Genomic DNA, 21160 nt, shown 5'->3' with positions numbered 1-21160 from the left:
CTTTCTTCCTCCCTCCCTCCCTCCCTCCCTCCCTCCCTTCCTTCCTTCCTTCCTTCCTTCCTTCCTTCCTTCCTTCCTTCCTTCCTTCCTTTCTTCCTCAGGAGCACTTAAGCATTGAGCCACATCCCTTGCTGATTTGCTTAGGGCCCTGCTAGGTTGCTGAGGCTGGCCTCTAACTTACTGTCCTTCTGCCTCAGCCTCTGAGTTTGTTGGGATTACAGATGTGTGCCACCACAAATGGCCCACCTTGTAATTTTGTTTGTTTAGAAAGGGATGTTTGAGATGGACAAAAGAAAGTTGCTGTTAATAAAATTTTCAGAGTGAAACTGTCTCAAGCTAATCCCATGAAGATAAATAAAAGAGTAGAAAGGCAAAATTTTGAAACCACTGGGAAATAAAGTTGCATTTTAGTGACTTTTTGTTGGTACTTATTTTGAGAGAACCTAATGATTTCCATACTTATTAAAATAAAAAACATAGTAGGGGATAGGAAAGGTAGCAGAATACAACAGTCACTAATATGGCATTATGTAAAAATGTGAATATGTAACAGATGTGATTCTGCAATCTGTATTTGGGGTGAAAATGGGAGTTCAAAACACAATTTGAGTCAAATGTATGAAAGATGATATATCATGAGCTATGTAAGGTTTTAAATAATCAATAAAAAAAATACAATTAAAAAAAAAAAAAGAAAGAAAACAGGGACCCGGACACAGAAAGCATTCATATCGCAGATTAAAGAGGGTGAGGCCACAGAATTTTTTTTTTCTGATACGTATGTCATTGTCACCATCACCCTCAGTCATCTTCTGTGGACTTTGTTTCATATACACAAGAGTCCTCATTAGATAGAATGCTTATATTTATTTAGTCCAAATTGTAATAGATTTTTAAATTGTGTCAAGTGTTGTAATTAAAAGATGTCAAAAAGAAAAAAAATAAAAAAAATAAAAAACAAAGTAAATTACATTTACATGAATTAGGATGTATCAATATGCCTGATGGTATATACCTATAATTCCATCTCCTGGGAGGTTGAGGCAGGAGAATCACAAGCCCATCCTGGGCAACTTAGTGAGATTCTGTTTCAAAATTTAAGAAAAAATAAAATAATAGGGCTGAGGATAGAGTTCAGTGGTAGAGTGTCCCTGGGTTCAATCTCTAGAAACACACACCCACAAGGAGAAAAAGAAAAGGAGAGAAAAAGATATATCAGTGAGGTAAGAAGTTGTATTGTCTATATTGGTTTACTTATAAACAAAGAGAACTAGGGAAAATATTTTAAGAGGAGAAAAATAAACCATATTCCAAATATGAGGAAAGAAAACTGAGGCAGAGGAATTAGGAACTGAGTAGCATCTGTCACGCTAGGTAATATTAAAAGATTTTTGTGTTGAAATTTTTTTTTACAAATTTTTTTTTGTCTCCTACTCTGGGTCATAAAGTTGTACAGTGTGATATTTAGTCAGAAACAACAGATAATCCTCTAGAAATTGTTTTTGTGGCCAGTTTTTGAAATTTTCCTTGATTTTTGATTCCAGTTTTGTTGTTGTTGTTGTTGTTGTACTGGGGAGTGAATCCAGTGGTGCTATACCACTGAGCCACATCCTCAGCCCTTTTTATTCTTTATTTTGAGACAGGATCTTGCTAAATTGTTTAGTGTGTCACTAAATTGCTGAGGTTGAATTTGAATTTGCAGTCCCTCAGCCTCCCTAGCCTCCTGGATTTCAGGCATGTGCCATCGCACCTGGCTGTTAAGGATCTTCAAAAATAATCGTAACTATTTTGCAGACTATAAGGAGAAAGGTGACATCTGAAATGTGTGGAACATGGACCTTAAAGGATCTAGCATAAACACATACTGCGCTTAATTCATATGGAATTGAGATGGGGGAAAAAATCATGTGATAAGAGAAGAGCGTGAACACTTACATGGTTTGGATAGAAAACTTTATAAAGACAAGGAACAGGTTAGCTGTGGCAAAGAGGAAAACTTCCAGCATCTCCCGGCAGCCATATATAGTTGTACAGTTATGTACTCCCTCAACTCATCCTGTATTTTTGGAAAAAAAGAGAATTGTCTTTCTCTGACATTTTTCTGTTCACATTGTGTAATTAGAAATTAATCATTTTAAGTTGAAACTTACCTGTTGGAATAAAATAATTTATGGAATTCACAACAACTCAAATTGTTTCACTACATTACTCTTAGAAATTTTGGATTATAGGGCTGGGGTTGTGGCTCAGTGGTAGAGCGCTTGCCTAGCATAAAAACAAATAAACAAAAGTATCATGTCCAACTACAACTTAAAAAAATATATATATATGAAATTTTGGGTTACTCGATTAACCACAACTACAGCTCCTTAGATGCATAGTATCCTCAGATTTCAGAAATTCTTTTCTGAATGAGAGAAACAAAACAACCCACCCGGGAACAAATTGTTTTTTTGGCTGACAGAGCAATTCTTTTTTTTTTTTTTTTAAATGTCTTTATAGTACTATTTATTATAAGAAAAAATATGTAAATTTCTAAATGATATATCTGTACTTTTATTTTTTTTTCACCTCTTTTTTTGTTTTTATTTTTTTTTATTGGTTGTTCACAACATTACAAAGCTCTTGACATATCATATTTCATACATTAGAATCAAGTGGGTTATGAACTCCCATTTTTACCCCAAATACAGATTGCAGAATCACATCGGTTACACATCACATTTTTACATACTGCCATATTAGTGACTGTTGTATTCTGCTACCTTTCCTATCCTCTACTATCCCCCCTCCCCTTCCCTCCCATCTTCTCTCTCTACCCCATCTACTGTAATTCATTTCCCTCCATGTTTGTTATCCCATTCCCCTCATAACCTCTTATATGTAATTTTGTATAACAATGAGGGTCTCCCTCCATTTTCATGTGATTTCCCTTTTTTTCTCCCTTTCCCTCCCACCTCATGTCTCTGTTTAATGTTAATCTTTTCTTCCTGCTCTTCCTCCCTGTTCTATTCTTAGTTGCTCTCATTATATCAAAGAAGACATTTGGTATTTGTTTTTTAGGGATTGGCTAGCTTCACTAAGCATAATCTGCTCTAGTGCCATCCATTTCCCTGCAAATTCCGTGATTTTGTCATTTTTTAGTGCTGTGTAATACTCCATGGTGTATAAATGCCACATTTTTTTTATCCATTCATCTATTGAAGGGCATCTGGGTTGATTCCACAGTCTAGCAATTGTGAATTGTGCTGATATGAACATCGATGTGGCAGTATCCCTGTAGTGTGCTCTTTTAAGGTCTTCAGGAAATAGTCCGAGAAGGGCAATAGCTGGGTCAAATGGTGGTTCCATTCCCAGCTTTTCCAGGAATCTCCATACTGCTTTCCAAATTGGCCGCACCCGTTTGCAGTCCCACCAGCAGTGTACAAGAGTACCCTTTTCCCCACATCCTTGCCAGCACTCATTGTTGTTTGACTTCATCATGGCTGCCAATCTTACTGGGGTGAGGTGGTATCTTAGGGTGGTTTTGATTTGCATTTCCTTGACTGCTAGAGATGGTGAGCATTTTTTCATGTACTTGTTGATTGATTGTATGTCCTCCTCTGTGAAGTGTTTGTTCATGTCCTTGGCCCATTTGTTGATTGGGTTATTTGTTTTCTTATTGTCTAATTTTTTGAGTTCTTTGTATACTCTGGATATTAGGGCTCTATCTGAAGTGTGAGGTGTAAAAATTTGTTCCCAGGATGTAGGCTCCCTATTTACCTCTCTTATTGTTTCTCTTGCTGAGAAAAAACTTTTCAGTTTAAGAAAGTCCCATTTGTTGATTCTTGTTATTAACTCTTGTGCTATGGGTGTCCTATTAAGGAATTTGGAGCCCGACCCCACAATCTGTAGATCGGAGCCAACTTTTTCTTCTATGAGACGGAGAGTCTCTGATTTGATATCTAGCTCCCTGATCCACTTTGAGTTAACTTTTGTGCATGGTGAGAGGAGGGGATTCAGTTTCATTTTGTTGCATATGGATTTCCAGTTTTCCCAACACCATTTGTTGAAGATGCTATCCTTTCTCCATTGCATGTTTTTAGCTCCTTTATCAAATATAAGATAGTTGTAGCTTTGTGGATTAGTCTCTGTGTCCTCTATTCTGTACCATTGGTCCACTCGCCTGTTCTGGTACCAGTACCATGCTGTTTTTATTACTATTGCTCTGTAATATTATATGAAATCTGGTATCGCTATACCACCTGATTCACACTTCCTGCTTAGAATTGTTTTTGCTATTCTGGGTCTTTTATTTTTCCATATGAATTTCACGATTGCTTTATCTATTTCTACAAGAAATGCCATTAGGATTTTGATTGGCATTGCATTAAACCTATAGAGAACTTTTGGTAATATCGCCATTTTGATGATGTTAGTTCTGCCTATCCATGAACAAGGTATATTTTTCCATCTTCTAAGATCCTCTTCTATTTCTCTCTTTAGGGTTCTGTAGTTTTCATTGTATAGGTCTTTCACCTCTTTTGTTAGGTTGATTCCCAAGTATTTTATTTTTTTTGAGGATATTGTGAATGGAGTGTTTTTCCTCATTTCCGTTTCAGAAGTTTTGTCGCTGATATACAGAAATGCCTTTGATTTATGTGTGTTGATTTTATATCCTGCCACTTTGCTGAATTCATTTATTAGTTCTAGTAGTGTTTTTGTAGACCCTTTTGGGTCTTCTAGGTATAGAATCATGTCATCCGCAAATAGTGATAATTTAAGTTCTTCTTTTCCTATTTTTATGCCTTTAATTTCTTTCATCTGTCTAATTGCTCTGGCCAGTGTTTCGAGAACTATATTGAATAGAAGTGGTGATAGGGGGCATCCCTGTCTTGTTCCAGATTTTAGAGGGAATGCCTTCAATTTTTCTCCATTCAGAATGATGCTAGCCTGAGGCTTAGTATAGATAGCTTTTACAATATCGAGGTAAGTTCCTGTTATCCCTAGTTTTTCTAATGTTTTGAACATAAAGGGATGCTGTACTTTGTCAAATGCTTTTTCTGCGTCTGTCGAGATGATCATATGGTTCTTATCTTTAAGTCTATTGATGTGGTGAATAACATTTATTGATTTCCGTATATTGAACCATCCTTGCATCCCAGGGATGAATCCTACTTGATCATGGTGCACAATTTTTTTAATGTGCCTTTGTATCCGATTCGCCAGAATTTTATTGAGGATTTTTGCATCTAGGTTCATCAGAGATATTGGTCTGTAGTTTTCTTTCTTTGAGGTGTCTTTGTCTGGTTTCGGAATCAGGGTGAAGTTGGCATCATAGAATGAATTTGGCAGAGCTCCCTATTTTTCTATTTCCTGAAATAACTTGAAAAGTATTGGTATTAATTCTTCTTTAAAGGTTTTGTAAAACTCTGCTGTATACCCATCCAGTCCTGGGCTTTTCTTGGTTGGAAGTCTTTTGATTGCTTCTTCTATTTCATCTATTGATATTGGTCTGTTTAAGTTGTGAGTATCCTCCTGACTCAGTCTGGGCAAATCATATGACTTAAGGAATTTATCGATGTCTTCACTATCTTCTATTTTATTGGAATATAGGTTTTCAAAATAATTTCTAATTGTCTTCTGTATTTCTGAAGCACCTGTTGTAATATTGCCTTTTTCATCCCGTATGTTAGTAATTTGAGTTCTCTCTCTTCTTCTCTTCGTTAGTATGGCTAGGGGTCTGTCGATCTTATTTATTTTTTCAAAAAACCAACTTTTTGTTTTGTTAATTTTTTCAATAGTTTCTTTTGTTTCAATTTCATTGATTTCTGCTCTGATTTTAATTAATTCTTGCCTTCTGCTACATTTGCTGTTGCTTTGCTCTTCCTTTTCTAGGGCTTTGAGATGAAGTGTGAGCTCATTTATTTGTTGGTTTTTCCTTTTTTTGAGGAATGACCTCCAGGCGATGAATTTCCCTCTTAAAACTGCTTTCATTGTGTCCCATAGATTCCGATATGTTGTGTCTGTATTTTCATTTATCTCTAAGAATTTTTTGATTTCCTCCTTTATGGCAGAGCAACTCTTAGCATACATGAAATCAAACTAAGAACCAGAAATAATCCAAGATTTGGAGTTTTCTTAGCTCTGCTAATTATGTTTATTATTTTGCTTGTATTTTCATTTTTCCTTTTCTCTCAAGTGATTAAAATTTTTTTGAAAATTTTTTTGTCTTCTTTGAAAAGATCCTATTATTTTGTTTTAGAAAGGATATGCTACAACTAATAAAGTTTTGTAATCCTGTGGTGGCTATGGAAACGTACTATTTAGCTCTCCTGCTAATAGGAGGGAGGCATAGTTGACTGACAGCCCCAGCTGTGGCCCCTTTAGGTCCACCGCCTCATCCCTCCTTCCTGTTACTGTGGATTGAACCCAGGAGTACTCTACCACTGAACTATATCCCCGACTCTTTTTATTTCTTATTTTGAGACAGGATCTTGCCATGTTTCCCAAGGTGGTCTCGAACTTGTGATCTTCCTGCTTCAGTCCTTTGAGTAGCTAGGGTTATAGGCATATGCCAAAGCTAGCTCCACATCTTCATTCTTGCTGAGGTCACCCTGGTTGTGGCTCCTCCTAAGCCAGTGATTGAGTATGATAGGGTACTATTGTAGGCCCATGCATAAGGGACACGGGATTCCTCTAATGGGCAGAGTATTGTTTATCTATTGCTACTAAGAAATTATCTAAAACAAGCAGTTAATCTCACACTGTGGTCAGGAATCTGGGAGTGGCACTGGGAATCAAACACAGGGCCTTAGGCATGTTAGGTAAGTGCTCTACCACCAAGCTGTATCCTGAGACCTGCTAGGCTTTTAAAAACATAATTCCCACAATGGATTGATAGATATAGCAAATAAAAATACATGAGGAGCTGGATGGTAGAGGGCTTGCTTTGAGTGTACAAGTCCCTGTGTTTGGTCTCTAGCACACACACACAATGATAGAACAATATTTGGAATGTACGTTTAGTAAAAACTATTCATTGTTTTTCTGAAATACAACTGGATATCCTGTATTTCTTTCTGTCTCCATCTTGTTATGTTGCCCAGGGTAACCTTGAATTCCTAGGCTCAAGCAATCTTCCTGCTTTAGCCTCCTGACTGGCTGGGACTGCAGGCCCATCCCCCCACACCCAGTAGGACTTCCTATACTTTAGTAGCCCTACTCCCATCCTCCTGGGATCACTTTGTCTTCTCTGTGCTCTTATGGCACCTTGTGCTATTCCGTTTGTGCATTTACTGCATTGCATTTATTTTTTATTTTTTAAAATTTATATATGACAGCGGAATGCATTACAATTCTTATTACACATATAGAACACAATTTTTCATATCTCTGGTTGTATACATAGTATATTCACACCAATTCGTGTCTTTATTCCCGTACTTTGGATAATAATGATCATCACATTCCGCCATCATTAATTACCCCATGCCCCCTCCCTTCCCCTCCAACCCCTTTGCCCTCTCTAGAGTTCTTCTATTCCTTCTATGCTCCCGCTTCCTATCCTACTATGGATTAGCCTCCTTAAATCAGAGAAGACATTCAACATTTGGTTTTTTGGGATTGGCTAACTTCACTTAGCATTATCTTCTGTAACTCCATCCATTTACCTGCAAATGCCATGAATTTGTTCTCTTTTATTGCTGAGTAATATTCCATTGTGTATATATGCCACATTTTTTAATCTATTCATCTATTGAAAGGCATCTAGGTTGACTCCACAGTTTAGCTGTTGTGAATTGTGCTGCTATTAAACATCGATGTGGCCGTGTCCCTGTAGTATGCTGTTTGTGCATATTGCATATCGTAGTATATACTGCATTGCATTTTAATTCCCTACTTAGTTATACCTTCCCACTGAAATGAAACCTCCCTATGGGAATAAACTGGGTCGTGTTTTCCTTTATTCACTATTATGTCTACAGTGCCAAGTTTCATGTTTGTCCTTTAACAGGTACTCAGCAAATATATGTGAGTTATTCAAAGAATGAGAAAATTTTATTTTACAATTGCAAGTACTTTTACTCCTCCAGCTTTTCTTTGTCTTCCTCCTCCTCATGATGAACCTCAGAGCAATGCTAATATGGGGAAAGGGCTAGGAGTTTGAGGTTTCAAAAACTGGCTTTTAGAACTTGACTTTTCCCTTCTAATAGGTAGAGGTAACATCTGTTTCCTACCTTGGAACCCCTCCCCCCAACCTCCCAAAAAAGGGAAGAAAGAAATTAAGCCTATTATTTTTCAAGCACTGTGCTAGCTTTAGCAGTCAGATGTTGTTCTTTATGTAGTAGTCATAGACCTCTTTTTCTTTTTGTGGTTCAAGCACTCTACCTCAGAGCTCCACCTCCAGCCTGTAATAGGTTTGTGTGGTTGTTTATTTATTTGTTTGTTTGTACTGGGGATTGAACCCAGGGGCACTTTACCACTGAGCTACATCCCCAGTCCTTTTTATTTTTTATTTTGTGACGGGTCTTACTGAGTTGCTCAGGGCCTCGCTAAATTGCTGAGGCTGGCTTTGAACTTTCGATCCTCTTACCTCGGCCTCCCACACTGCTGGGATTATAGGTGTGCGCCTCCACGCCTGGCTGTAAAAGGTTTTAAATAGTATTAGGGATGTGGAATCAAAATAGCCCTGAGTTTAAATCTTTTGTTTTTTAATTGTTAATGGACCTCTATTTTTAAAATTTATTTAATTCTATGTGGTGCTGAGGATCGAATCCAATGCCTCACACATGCTCTGCAAGCACTCTGCCACTGAGCCACAACCCCAGCCTGTGAATTTGAATCTTATTCTTACTACATACTAAAGGTGACTGCTTGGGCAAATTATTTAATCATATTTTAGAATGTCACTTTTCTCATCTCTAAAACAGAAATAATCATGTGGTCTCATAAGAGATATTATGAGGATTAAATGGAAAATAATGGTTCTGCATAGCAGTGTGTCTGTTTTGGGCACACGTGAGAACATAGCAAATCCCTAATGAAACTTTGTGGGCCTGCCATAATGTAATTCCTTGAATGATTTTGGCTTTTTCTTACAGCCATTGACAATTTCTCCAATTATAAGATTGTCAGCCAAGCACATATGCCAGGTGTCTGAAGCAGTGGTTTCTCCCTTACTGAGTTGGATTCCTGTGGCAACAACTTAGCAGTAGAGCAAAACTTAGTTATTTATGAATCTAAAACACTCAGTTTCCTCTACAAAGATGAACAATTCAATGCTTGTAATATCCCATTCCTGATGACAGTAGACCGCATTGAAGAATCAAAAGGGAGTATTTTTTTTTGCCACAAACCAGTTTTCTCTGTAGTAATACTTTTGATATCTCCTTAAAATCCAAAGGAGCATAAGGCTCATGAGGCCCCACTTTCTTTTTTTTTTCCGCAATATTTTTTTAGTTGTGATGGACACAGTGCCTTTTATTTTATTTATTTATTTTTATGTGGTACTGAAGATCGAACCTAGTGCTCACACATGAGACGAATGCTCTACCACTGAGCCATAACCTCAGTCCCAGGCCCCTCTTTCTAAATCTGTGATTCTAAAAATCATGTTCAAGTATGACTTTTGGCTCTTTAATTCTCAGGAGGATTCATTCTTTCTTTTTAGCTATGTACTTCTTTTTTATTTGTTTTTGTTAGTTAACATGATAGTATAATGTATTTTGACATATTGTATATATATATGGAATATAATTTCTCCTTCTTCTGGTTGTACTTGATGTGGAATTATATTGGTTGTGTAATCTTATATGCACATAGAATAGTAATGTCTGATTCATCCTGCTCTTTCTTATTCCCATTTTTCCTCCCTTCTCTTCATTCCCTTTGTCTAATCCAAAGTACTTCTATTCTTCTCTCACCATCCCTGCATTTTGAATTAGCATCCAAGGTTTCTTTTTATCTTGTAGGTTTTGTTGTTTTTATAGGGGGTATGGGGGGAGCTGGATATTGAGCATAGGACCTTGCACATGTAAAATACATGCTTTACCACTGACCTTCTCAGGAGGTTTCTGTCCTTAGTGGCCTCACTTGTATCAGGATGACTGGTTGTACCACACTTTACTCCATGCTTTTCTATTAATTAGAATAAGGAAAGCAAATTTCATATATGTTAAATTACTTACTACAGATCATTCAAGTAGTCAGCTGGGATTTGGATGCAGGTATCCTGACTCTATTGCAATATGTACTCCACATTCCATTTGTGTTACTGAATGAGAATTATTAAACCTGTGCCTTGGTATTCAGTTGTGAGTTGTTAGTACTATGAAGTGCTATCCAGATACAAGCTAATCTCTATGACAGAGAGTTTGTAATTAATTAGAAAGATGTGATGTATACATAAAAAAAAAGATAGTATGTGCCAATGATTCATAAAGCCCATAATCAACTTGAGACCTGTAGAATACTTGGGATAGTTAGCTAATGTCGTTTATGTCTGGATTCTTATTCTTAGCTTAATGCTTTTGAGCTTTATTCATGTTGCATTCACGACTTCTTTTCTATTGCTAAATAGTATTCCATTGTGTGGTGTACCACAAATGTTTTATCCATTCATGGGTTGGTGAACATTTGTGATGTTTCCAGTTGAGGACATTATGAATAAAGCTACTGTGGACATTTAAATCCAAATTTGTGTGTTGACGTAAGTTTTCATTTTTCTAAGGTAAATACCCAGAAGTGGAATTGCTGGGTCAGATGGTAAGTGTATGTTTAACTTTGTAAGAAATTGCCAAACGTGGTTCCCAAAGTATCTGTGTAATTTGGTATTCCTACGAGCAGTGGTCTAGTTGCCCTTGCCAGTATTTGGCATGCACAAGAATTTTGTTGTTGTTGTTGTTGTTGGGTCATTTAGTTTTGTTTTCATTCTAGCTATTTAGGTAAATTTGTGTGCTTTCTCAGTGTGGTTTTAATTTGCACTTCTCTAATGACTGATGATACTATGAATTTTTGCACGTGCTTCTGTGCTATTAGCTTATCTTCTTTGATTAAGTAGCTATTTAAATCTTTTGTCCATTTTTTTTAAGTCGTTTGTCTTATTGTTTCATTCTGGATATGATTTCTTTATCATGTATGTATTTTACAAATGTTTTCTACCACACTGGTTTGTCTGTCTGCCTCTTTCTTTTCTTTCTTTTATTAGGGATTGAACCCAGGTGCCCTTTGTCACTGAGCTCCATCCACAGCCCTTTGATTTTATTTTAAGACAGGGTCTTGCTTGCTAAATTGCCCAAGCAGGTCTTGAATTTGTGATCCTCCTGCCTCAGCCTACTGAGTCACTGGGATAATAGGCATATACCATTTCACCTGATTTTTATTTTGTTGTTGTTTGTTTATGGTGCTGGGGATTGAACTAGGGCCTTGTGCATGCAAGGCAAGTACTCCACCAACTGAGCTATATCTCCAGCCCTATTTTTATTTTTTTAAGTACAAATTTCAAAAAATCAGATGTTTTATATTTTGATGTGCAGCTTATCAGATAAGAAAGATAATTTGGTGGTGCTGGGATTCTGGCTCAGTGGCAGAGTACTTGCTTAGCATGCACAAAGTACTATATTTGATCCCAAGCCCTGCCCCTCCCTGCCAAAAAAAGATAGTTTGGGCTTGTGTCTCGTGTAAGAAATCTTTTCCTAAGCAAAAATACCAAAGTTTTTATCTCTGTTTTCCTCTGGAAACTTTAGTTTTAGCTCTTAAGTTTGTGATGAGTTTTTTTTTTTTTTTTTTTTTTTGGCCATACTAGGGATGGAACCTGGGGACAAGGTTCTGATGAATTGCCAAGGCTTGCCTTGAGTTTGTGATCCTCCTTCCAGCTCTCCCCAGAGGCTGAGATTACAGGTGTGCACTGCCATGCCTGGCCAAATATGTGATAAGTATAGAGTTAATTTTTTTTATGTGGAGTGACAGAAGAAGTGAGGATTACTTTTTTTTTTGTATATAAATATATAATTATTCCAGTATCATTTGAGGAAAATAATTACTTTTTCCTATAGAATTGCTTTGTATTTTTGCCAGATATCAGTTGAATATAATTGAAAGTCTGATTTTAGATTCTGTTTGTTTTGTTAATCAATATGTGTATCTTTGTGCCAGTACCACACTGTCTTAATATACAACAGTTATATTATTATATATTAAGACATTCTATACTGTACCACACTGGTTACTGCAGCTCAGTGGTTTTCATTGAAGGGCATCTTTGCCACCTAGAGATGCTTGGCAATGTTTGAAATCACTTTTTTGGGGTAGGGTAATGAGGATTGAACTCAGGGGCACTCGACCACTGAGCCACATCCCCAGCCCTATTTTATATTTTATTTAGAGACAGGGTCTCACTGTGTTGCTTAGTGAGACCCCGTGAGTTGCTCACTTTTGCTGAGCCTGGCTTTAAACTCAGAAATCTTCCTGCCTCAGCCTCCTGAGCTGCTGGAATTATAGGCAAGCAACACTGTGCTGGGCTTGAAATCACTTTTGATTATTATAATTTGAGGGTGGGGCAGTTGTCCCTGATAGAGGCTGAAGCCAGGGATGCTGCTAAACATCCTACACAGTGCACACAGGACCGTTCCCTATAACAAATATTAGCCATCCAAAATGTAAATAGTGCTGTAGCTTTATTTACATTTGAAAATGTTGTCTTGAAATTAGGAAGTATAATTCCTCCAATTTAATTCTTTTTCAAATTTGTTTTGGCTATTCTAGGTCCTTTGAATTTTTATATAAATTCTAGAATCAGCTTATAAATTTCTACTAAAACATCTGGTAAGATTTTTAATGGGCTGGTCACAAGGTGTGTCTGTAATCATAGCTACTGGGGAGGCTGAGACAGGGTGATCACAAATTCAAGGTCATCCTGTCTCACAATGAAATTTTGAAAAACCTGCTGGAGATATAGCTCAGTGATAGAACACCTGCCTAGCATGTGCAAGATACTAGGTTCAATCCCCAGCACTAAAGAAAAAAATAATAATTTTGTTGATCTATAGTTAAATTTGGGAAGAATTGATATCTTGACAAAATTGAATCTTGTGGTCATGAGCATGTTTTATCCCTTAATTAATTTAAGTCTTCCATAGTTTTTTTTTCAGCAATGTATTGCAGTTTTTATTATATAGGTCTTACACACACTTTGTAAAATTTGTCCCTAAGCATTTATTATTTTGATACTGTTGTATATTATGTATTTTATTTTAATTTCTGGTGATTTTAGATGGTAGAATATAGAAATACAGTGGATATTTGTATATTGAACTCGTTGCCTGTGGCTTTGCTAATAAATTCACTAGTAGTAAATTTTTATGAATGCCATAGGATTTCTCACACAGCCAATATTTTCTCTGTGTATAAAGATAATTTTACTTATTCTTTTTAAATTTTATATGTTAATTCTTTTTCTTGATTCATTGTGTTGATTAAGACTTCTAGTTCATTGTTGAAGTATTGAAAGTAGACATGGTTATCTTGTTTCTGATTTTCTTTTGTATTTGTGATTGAACTCAGGGGCACTTTACCACTGAACTATATCTCCTGTCCTTTTTATTTTTTCATTTTGAGACAGGGTCTTGCTAAGTTGCTAAGAGTGGTTTCAAACTTGGAATTTTCCTGCCACAGCTAGGATTATAGGCATGTGCCACTGTACCTAGCTAAAGATTCCTGATTTTAGGGGGAAAACACAGTTTTTTAATCATAAGTATGATTTTTAGCTGTAAGTTTTCCTGTAGTTGTCTTTTAGCACATTCAGGAGATTTCTATCTGTTCCTTGCCTCCTGAGAGTTACTATTATGAATGGCTTTTGAATTTTTTAAAATACCTCATTTGTACCTATTAATGATAGTTTTGCTTTTTAAAAAAATTCTACAGATGTGGTGAATCGCATTGATCTTTAATGTTAAACCAACCTTGCATTCCATGTAGATAAAATTATATATATTGTCCTTTTTGTTTTTTCCCTCTCCTCCTCAGTCCTGGGAATTGAACCCAGGGTACTCTACCCAGCCCTTTGTTATTTTAATTTTAGAGAGGATCTTGCAAAGTTGCTGAGGCTGGCCTGTAATTTGTAATCATCCCACCTCAGCCTCTGAAATCATTGAATTACAAGCATGTGCTACTATGCCTGGCCTTTTTTACATGTTTGAATTCAATATGCTAAATTTTAGTTTAGCATTTTGTGATTTTTCATGTAAGATGTTGTTGCAGTTTTTTTATAATATTGTTTTTGTTCTTTTTCTAAGAACAAAACATTTTGACTTTAGTTGCTATCTTGTTTTATATTACCACTTTCAAAGTTAACACTTTATAAGTCTATTTTGTTTTGTATTTTTAGTTCTGTTTGCCAGGAAATGTGCTAAGTTCAACATTTTATATTATCCTCACCACCTCCTTGCAAGATAGGTACTGTTATCATGCTCATTTAGGGATGAGAATACTAAGGTACAAAATAGTTAATAAACTTTCCAAAGTTCTAGATGATCCATTCAAGTCTTTCCAACCAGAGATTAATCATATAAACACACTGCTCTATATTCATATATTTTATTCATATATTTTCTAGAAATCTTTCAGTAACATGAAACAATATTGACAAAACCATAAGAAATTTAAAGAGTCATTTATCTACTAATCTCTTTAATGCTAATCTGTCCCAATAACCTATGTTCTTATTTTTCATTTTATTTTGAGGGTGTCTCTGACAGTTGGCATATTAGCTAAGCAATTTATAAACTTTATGAAGCACACTTTTTGTGGATTAACTTTAATGTTTCTAATTCATTGATTTCATACTCAGAAGTTTACTTTCTTTTTTTTTTTTTAAAGAGAGAGAGAGAGAGAGAGAGAGAGAGAGAGAGAGAGAGGAGAGAGAGAGGAGAGAGAGAGAATTTTTTTTTAATATTTATTTTTTAGTTCTCGGCGGACACAACATCTTTGTTGGTATGTGGTGCTGAGGATCGAACCCGGGCCGCACGCATGCAAGGCGAGCGTGCTACCGCTTGAGCCACATCTCCAGCCCAGAAGTTTACTTTCATAAGTTTAAATCTTACATCTATTGTCTTTGGAATGTTGATCTGGATTAGAGCTTCCTTGAGAAAAAGTGTTCTTTTAGTCTTTAATGTCCTCTATTCAATATACTCAGTAATATAAGCAAGCATATTATATTTATATCTGATTATAGTGTGACTGAAGAACAGGGAAAGCAAAAGTAGACGGAGTCGGGGAGATGGTGGAATGAGACAGACATTATTACCCTATGTATGGGAATGATTGTACGAATGGTGTGACTCTACATTATGTACAACCAGAGAAATGAAAAGTTGTACTCCAATTGTGAAAATAAGTAAACAAAAAAAATGGAATACAAGTGCAAAAAAAAAAGTTGATGAAAAGGTGTCTTCTACTTATTAACTATTCCCATGTTGCACATATACTAGATTATTATAGACATTTTGGCCTCAAAAATTTCACTGTGGGAAGCCTGAGTTTAGCTGGTTAGCATGTGGGACCCAGTTTAAACTCTACTATCCCATGGTCAAATCTGTGAAAACACAGAGAATCAAAGTAAGAAATAGAATAAAAACTAACAATCCAAATTAATGTGCACCAGGCCTCAGAAGAAATTTCCATGAGTCAAAGTAAAGATAGATTCCTAAGATAGAATGACAAGGACAGTCAAGAAAAAGGTTAATCTCTACTTCATACTTATAAGCTTAAGGAAGTTAAGTCTTGGCTAACCAGGCTTGCAGCTACCCCAGATGTTGCAACTGCTTTCTTCAACATCCAGGTCTCTTTTTCTTCCTTACATCTCTCTTATCATTATTACCTCTCTACTTCCTTTGGTGACCACAGTCATGTAAAGGCAATGGTAGAAGTAGATTATGGTGCATTTCCAGATGGAAAGATACTGGTAACAAGAAGGTACAGAGAGAAGAAAATTCATGGGAATGGTATGCATTTTTTAGGCCTTATCTTCGTTTCTTTTGTGTTGCTATCACAAAATACCTGAGGCTAGTTACTTTATATATTAATTATGGAGGATGGAAATCCAAGATTGGGTGGCCTCATCTGGTTGGCCATTGATAAGGGACTTCTAGCTGCAGTCACAGTGTGGCAATGGCATCATGGCAGGAGTATAAGCAGAAGACAGGTTACATGGCAAGACAGGATGGCAGGGAATGGGGAAGGCCAGATTTGCTCCTTTTGTAACAACACAGGTCTTGGAAACTCACAAAGATACTAGATTCAATATAGTATTAAAATAGAACATTTTGAGGAGGATTAATATCTTTAAGCATATACTCTAAGCATCTGGGGAAGGGTTAAAAGGCTTCTAGAGAGGTATAAATAAAAGTAATTTCAGATTTTCTGCTGCACTATTAAATGGTTAAAAATGAACAGTATTTATCGTGTTATTAGGAGAAAGAAAATGTTTGCAGTATTGTTTTTCTAAAGACAAAATAATAGAACATAGTGTTAAAGAGTAGTAAAAATAATAAAGACGGACAGAATAAAAGACCATTTGGGGCTGGAGTTGTAGCTCAGTGGTAGACTACTCACCTCATACATGTGAGTCACTGGGTTTGATCCCTAGCACCACATCTATAACACACTCCCACACACATTTTTATAAGACTATCTTACTAGTAATTGGAATAAAATGATTATGTAAACATATAAGTTTACAAGATAGAGGGCTGGGGTGTAGCTCATGGGTTGAGTTCTGGCCTAGCATGCAGGAGCCCCTGATTCACTGACCAGTAATGCATACATTGTACACATGCACAGAGAGTAGAGACACAGATTATATTAAAAAAAACATATCTAATCAGGTTTGGTAATTCATACCTGTAATCTCAGCTACATGAGAGAGGCAGGAGGATTGCAGGTTCAAGGCTAGCCTGGGCAACTTAGTGACACCCGGTCTCAAACAAAAAAACATTGAGACTATATAACTCAGTGGCAGAGCATCCCTGGGTTCAATCCCCAGTACCACGAAGCACAACAAAACAAAAACCAAAATCTAATCTAGGATTCCTATTGCCTGATTTTGAGGCTTACTATATAGCTACAGTAATCAAGATGAGCTACACCCCCAGCTCTTTTTATATTTTATTTAGAGATAGGGTCCTACTGAGTTGCTTAGCGCCTAAGTTGCTGATGCTGGCTTTGAACCTGTGATCCTTCTGCCTCAGCCTCCCTGGAGCCACTGGGATTACAGATGTGAACCACCGCGCCTGGCTTCTCCATCACTTCTGACCTTAAATGCAAGTTCAGAGGTTTCCAGAACTATCCTTAGTTTCAATAATTCATTAGAAAGGCTGCCAGAACGCATTGAGAGCTGTTTTACTCATGGTTAACAACTTATTACAGCTGAAGGATGCGGAGTAAAATCCATCAAGAGAAAAGGCACAGAGTTCAGGAAAGACCCACAGTACATTTTTAGTATTTCAGTTTAAAAGTCTCAGTAATATTGAAGAGTGATTAAAGTTAGAAAAAATTTGTTTTCCTGTCTAATGATTAGAGAGATGATAGAATGGTTACTTTAAAGCCCCTTTCTGTATCTCTGACATCTGGATCATATGAGTCTGGTTCTATTGATTGCCTTATTTCTTGATAAAGACTCCCACCTTTGTTTGTGTTTGTAATTTTTAATTTAATACCAGATGTCATGTATAAAAGGACAGTAGTGACAGGTAGATGGTGTTTGTGCCTGGAAATGGATGTACCTCCTCTGTCAGGCCTTTGTTGTGTCAATCAAATGGAGTTGAGGTGGGTTTGGATTTGGACATTGCTGGGATTACGTTCTAGGTACGTCAGTGTTGTTACCTTGTTTTGGCCTGTGTACTTTTGGCTTTCTCAGTCACCCCGTGCCTCCATCACAGACAGGGACTCTCTTTCCACGTTTCGGCCCCTCTGCTGGTGGCTGGTTGGTAGTGCTTGTGTCTCAGTGCTGTGCTCGTGGTGGCCTCGCAGGTAGCTCTCTGTTGTCCTGGTCTAGTGTTGCTCTTAGTCCCTGTGTATCTGGGCCTCGGGGCTTTGCCCTTTCCTAAGCAACAGCAAACCTCTTTTTGGTATCAGCCTGGAATCCTGGGCCACTGAGGTTTCTCATGCTTCTTGCAAACAGGATTTTGGCTTCTACCCCTAGCAGCAGTGGGGAATGTTCCCTCAGTGTGGGAGATTTTTCTGTCCTTTCACCAGTGACTAAGGGTTCTCCTTCAAGCCTTCCCCCAGAAAATGGGGATTTTTTTGTCTGAGAATTGGGTGTCAGATTTGCTACTTGCTGCCTGTGATTTATGACTGACTTTATAAGATGGAGGGATCTACGGTAGTGGTAGTGGGTGGGGCTTTGTGCCAGTAGCAGCTGATCACTCCACCCACATACCGTACCTCTATGGGGCCTTCTCTTCATTTTCCTGCTGTTCCTGATCTTTCTAATGTGTGAGCATTTGATAGTGGTTACAGTGGCTTCCTTTGCTTCTGGAGCTCCTGGTTATTCCAAATTGTCATGCTAACCACATGTGGCCTTAAAGAACACTTGCCTTGGGGCTTGTGACTGGGAATTGAATTTTAACTTTTATTTAATTTTAATCAATTTAAACTTAATAGCTGCATAAGGATAAGGCCTCCATTTGGGATAGCATAGCTCTAGACATTGGGTGACCATCAGAGGTTGTATTTCTCATTTCTTTTATTTTTAAGGTAGAAGAATGATATGTGTTTAAAAAAATTGGAAACAGTGGGAGCATTGGAGGATGAGGATTAGCTAAGAAGAAAATTACTTTCTGTTCTGAATGTCAATGCTCCTTTAACAAGGTCAGGGAACATATGAGGAGGTGCTGGTTTGGGAAGGAAGACAAGAATTTGAATACTGAAGAAGTCAAGTTGAGATTATGGGGTATGCAGACAGAAATGACCAGTAGGCAATTGTAAATAAGAATTTAGAGCAGAACAGAACAGAAAATGACAGGGCTAGATGTATAATTTTTTTAGTCATCCACATAGAAGAATAAAACTATAGAAATCATTATCTTCCAAAGAGGCTGTGTAAGTCTTGGAAGAAAAAATTGTTGTGTTAGTCAGCTTTCTGTTACTATAACAAATATCTGAGATAAATGAACTTCAGAAGAGGAAAGGTTTGTATGGCTCACAGTTTTGGAGATTAATGATCATCAGTCCTATTGCTTTGTGCCTGTGGTGACCCAGTACACCATGGTGGGATCATGTGGTGGAGGAGACCTATTCACTTCATGCCTGGGCATGGAAAGAGAGACTGGCATCCCTCAGTCCCCTTCCAGGGCACATTCTCAGTAACCTAAAACCTCCCACTAGGCTGCATATCTTAAAAGTTCTATCACTTGGTATGTTTATGGACTGGAAACCAACCCTTTGGATGGCATTCCAGATTCAACAATAGCAAACTTCACACAGAACCTTGAAAAAACATCTATTTGTATTTAAAGATTAAAAATAGGAAGAAGAGCAAGCAAAGCTGAAGCTGTTTACTATGCATTATTTTTAAGAAATAGTATATACCTTGCAAGTTCTAGCAGGAGCCCTTTGCTGTAGGTTTTGTACTTGTCAAGAAGATGAATCCTTTTACTTGAACATGTAGGTATAGGCACAGAACAGCTAATTTCCACTCAACATCATATTGGTCTTGTAGATAGCTGATATTGGCTAAATAAAACTATCATTATGCTATCATAGTGTCATTTCTGCCTATAGAATCATAAATGTGTTGCTCGTGGTGGTGAATATTTGATCAGTAAGTTCCAGACTAAAGAGAATGCTGGTCCCTTTTTGGTGTTTCTAATTAACCAGTAGTGGTAATTAATAGCATATTTGAATGGATTTTCTTTATATGATTAAGTGAAAATTGTTTGAGAGGATCTAGATAAGATATACTTTATTATGACAATGGGAAGTCCTGTGCATTTCCCATACTGTGTCATACACTTGTAAAGGAAAATAAAAGGTCATGATTATGTTGCCTGCCGAGAAAAGCAGTAGATTGAAGGGCAGGGAGAGTCAACACTGGGACTGGAGAAGGCACTGGGATGGAAGGCAAGCAGGAAGAGGGATTGTGGAGCAATAGAGGTAGGTTGAAGGTCATACCTGTGATAGCAGATCACATGCTGCTTAGTTCAGTGCCTGATATATAACATGTGCTCAGTGAGCATTTGTTGAAGGGAAGAATGGGAGAAGGAAAATTGTTCCTTCAGGAACAGTGGAATCCTGCTTTGGCCCAACTTATTCATTGCTTGACCTAAATTATCTCATGTCCTTCCTGAACTTGGGTTGCTGTTAGGTTTATTATTAAAATATATACCAGGTAGTTTATATTTGAACTTGTAATCACTAGAGGGGGAAGGGCATGAGGAGGGAGGAGGATGGTTTGCAATTTAGAGTGTAACTTTCTTTTGAGAATATAACAAGTATAGATGTAACCACATCTAATTCCTGAACACTCTGGCCTTGGGTGCTACAGGCCAGGACTTCTGGATGATCTGACAGATTAGAGATGTGCACTTATTTTCTTTGTTAAAAGAAAAAAAAAAATCATCTGGCGAAATTACTACGAATGGTGGGGAATTTAGAAATATTTCTAGACTGTAAATGGGTAAAAATATGTAATATTTTAATACACAAACTGATAAGATTCTATATAATTTCCAAGTTGTTTCTTCTTCTTTTTCTTCTCCTTCCTCCTCATCCTCCTACTCCCCTCCCCCCAAATTCTTCTAGGGGCTGGGATTGTGGCACAGAGATAGAGTGCTCACCTAGCATGTGCGAGGCACTGGGTTCAATCCTCAGCATCACATGAAATAAAGATATTGTATCTACCTATAATTAAAAGATAAATGTTTTTTAAAAAGCCCTTCTAAAATCCGATTGTCCACAAAAACTTAGTTTATAAAATCTTAATTGAATTATTTATTCAAATATTATAGTGGACTCACATCTGATAGTGAAAATGTTTTAGAATATGACAAGATACAAGGCTCTGAAGGGCTTATTTTCAATTTTGTTTAAACTAACATGTGTTTCCAACTCAATTTACTTATTTTTTCTTGTTTTCCTCTTCTTACAACTCAATTTAATTTACACCCTGCACACATGTTGTCAG

General features: G+C 37.0%; 1 protein-coding gene across 22 annotated transcripts in view; it reads left to right on the top strand.

Moving 5' to 3' along the window:
- TFDP2 (transcription factor Dp-2) overlaps positions 1-21160 on the top strand; it is a 176120-nt gene that overhangs the window by 72445 nt on the left and 82515 nt on the right. Inside the window, exons 2-3 of one of the 22 annotated variants that reach the window (XM_081301687.1) lie at positions 10712-10746; positions 11786-11880. The exons of 20 other annotated variants lie outside the window; for them this stretch is intronic. The gene's annotated coding sequence lies outside the window, so the exon portion shown is untranslated. The remainder of the gene's footprint in view (positions 1-10711; positions 10747-11785; positions 11881-21160) is intronic. One more of the 22 variants, XM_081301686.1, reaches the window with a different exon arrangement.

This window comes from Spermophilus citellus, assembly GCF_964194105.1.
Source record: "Spermophilus citellus genome assembly, chromosome: 7".
NCBI classification, from domain to species: domain Eukaryota; kingdom Metazoa; phylum Chordata; class Mammalia; order Rodentia; family Sciuridae; genus Spermophilus; species Spermophilus citellus.
Note: the sequence above shows the minus strand (reverse complement) of the source record. Positions and strands in the feature narration are given on the sequence as shown.